This window comes from Corticium candelabrum, chromosome 13, assembly GCF_963422355.1.
Source record: "Corticium candelabrum chromosome 13, ooCorCand1.1, whole genome shotgun sequence".
Lineage (NCBI taxonomy): Eukaryota > Metazoa > Porifera > Homoscleromorpha > Homosclerophorida > Plakinidae > Corticium > Corticium candelabrum.
In genome coordinates, this window is record NC_085097.1 from 3621971 (window position 1) to 3624163 (window position 2193).

Below are 2193 nucleotides of genomic sequence, written 5' to 3' on the forward strand. Positions count from 1 at the left end.
TTCTGTTATTTTCCGCAATCAGCCGGTGGTCAGGATATTATATTTTTTGGTGACTTAGAATACAAGTTTGCTCTGTTTCATTTGGATAATGTTGCTCCAAGTTTGGTTAGAAGTCACAAGAGCCGGTTCATTTCATGCATTGCTTGGTTTTTGCACACGAAGAAAGATCTCATTCATTACATGGAAGATTTTGAAGGCTCAACTCTTGTTCTGTTGCGTATTCATTTAAGTGTCTACCTTGTCCTTCTTTGTGCTCTGGGAGTGGAAGAGCAATGTATTGCATTTTACGAAACATTGAAACGGACATTTCCAGAGTTAGGTGTTGTAAAGTTGAAGCTAGGTGGTTTGCCTACAATACAACTGACGTATTCAGGAGTCAGGAAACAATCTGTCATGTTGAAGAAAGGTAAGTGTGTGTGTGTGTGTGTGTGTGTGTGTGTGTGTGTGTGTGTGTGTGTGTGTGTGTGTACCGCGCGTGCGGTGCTATAGCTCAGTTGGTTAGAGAGAGTTGTTCAACAGATTGTACATTCGGGACCTTGCAGGGTTGCAAGTTCCATGGCACAGTGATAGCGAGCTATGGAATAATTTCCTTGGCTAAGAAACTGACACAAGTGCCTTGCCTCTCTCGACACAGGAGTATATAAATGAGTACCTGTCTTTGACTGGGGACTAAGCGGCCATCGCCTAGACATGACATCAGCCATTGGGTTTCAGGTGATACTTCGTGTGCTCACACATCATGATCAGTTGGCTTCAGAAGCTTGTGCTCCTGTGAGTACCTGGCCCGGCTCTAGGAGATTGCTAACGCAGGCCCAGAGTCCTCCTGAGTAGCTCGCAGGAGCCCAGCTAATAGCTGGGGGGGGGAACCAGTATCTGGCAGCTTCTAACGTTTAGTTGTTTTTTGTTTGTGCGTTTGTGTGTGTGTGTGTGTGTGCGCGCGTGTGTGTGTGTGTGTGTGTGTGTGTGTGTGTGTGTGTGTGTGTGTGTGTGTGTGTGTCGGGAGGTGAGGAAATTGCATCTGGGAAAGTGAGGAAGAAAAGGTTGGAATGGTTGGATGCCAGACCATAGAATACCGATTTGGATGGTTGCCTCTAGCGTGGAATTTTCAGACCAGAGAGAGCACGAACTCTAATTTGGACCAGAACTGTACTAAAATGATTTCGGAAATAGCCTTGTAAGCCAATCAGCATCTTACATTGGGAATGTCGGGTGAAAATTCTGATTAGTCTAGCAGTATTGGTTATGCTAAGTACACTAATTAGCGCTGATTACGTTAGTACGCTCGTGTGAAATCCTCCTGTGCGGGTACGTGCACACCATGCAGTGCCGTAAATGAAGACTGTGGTGCATGCAAGCGCTTTCAATTTAGTTTCAGCTTCAGTTGTTCGATCTTTTCAAGCTTGCGGTGACAGGAGATACACAGCAGCGTAGCTAGACCATCACATTTGACAACTGGTATCGCATGGCTAGTCGAGTGGTTAGATTAGCTAGCGTTCTGCCGAAGAATAAGAGTCGTCCTTTCATGCCGTCCACCAAGATATCGGGGCAAACACAAGGCATACGTCTTCTAGGATTTCATGGCATTTCAAATGATACGTTTGCGTAACGCAAAGCTTGGTATTTTTTCATTTCGTTATTGAACTAGATAAAACGACCCTAGGCTGTTAGACTATTATTTAGCATTGCTTTTTGATAAGTACTTTCGAAATCATTTAGTATTGCTAGAGAGTTTGCGCGCTCCGCGCGCTGTCTGGTCTGGAAGTTCGAGGGCGCACAAGAGTGTGCGTCCAAAGACAAGATGGAGAGATATGATGAGAACAGCTTGACTTTTAGAACATTGACATATCAGAGGAGGAATGGCATGAAGAGGCTATGAAGTCGAGACCGGTATTGACTACATCGTGTCATACGTGATTGTTTGGAACGTTGGCCGGAGAGAGAGAATGCATGGGGACATGCTCCTGAGGCAGTCAATGATGTGAATTGTGAGGTGTACTCCAGGACACGTTTAGAAAACTGAATAACAAGGCGAGGCACAAATGTATCCGTGGAAGAAAGTAAGAAACCTTTACGGGAACAACATGGTGCAATCCAATGTTCAAAGTGTTTGAAATGGTTCCGGAATAAAGGAGGACTGACAGTTCACAGATGTTAGATTTGTAGCAACTTGCGTTATTCCACCATCAGACTTGT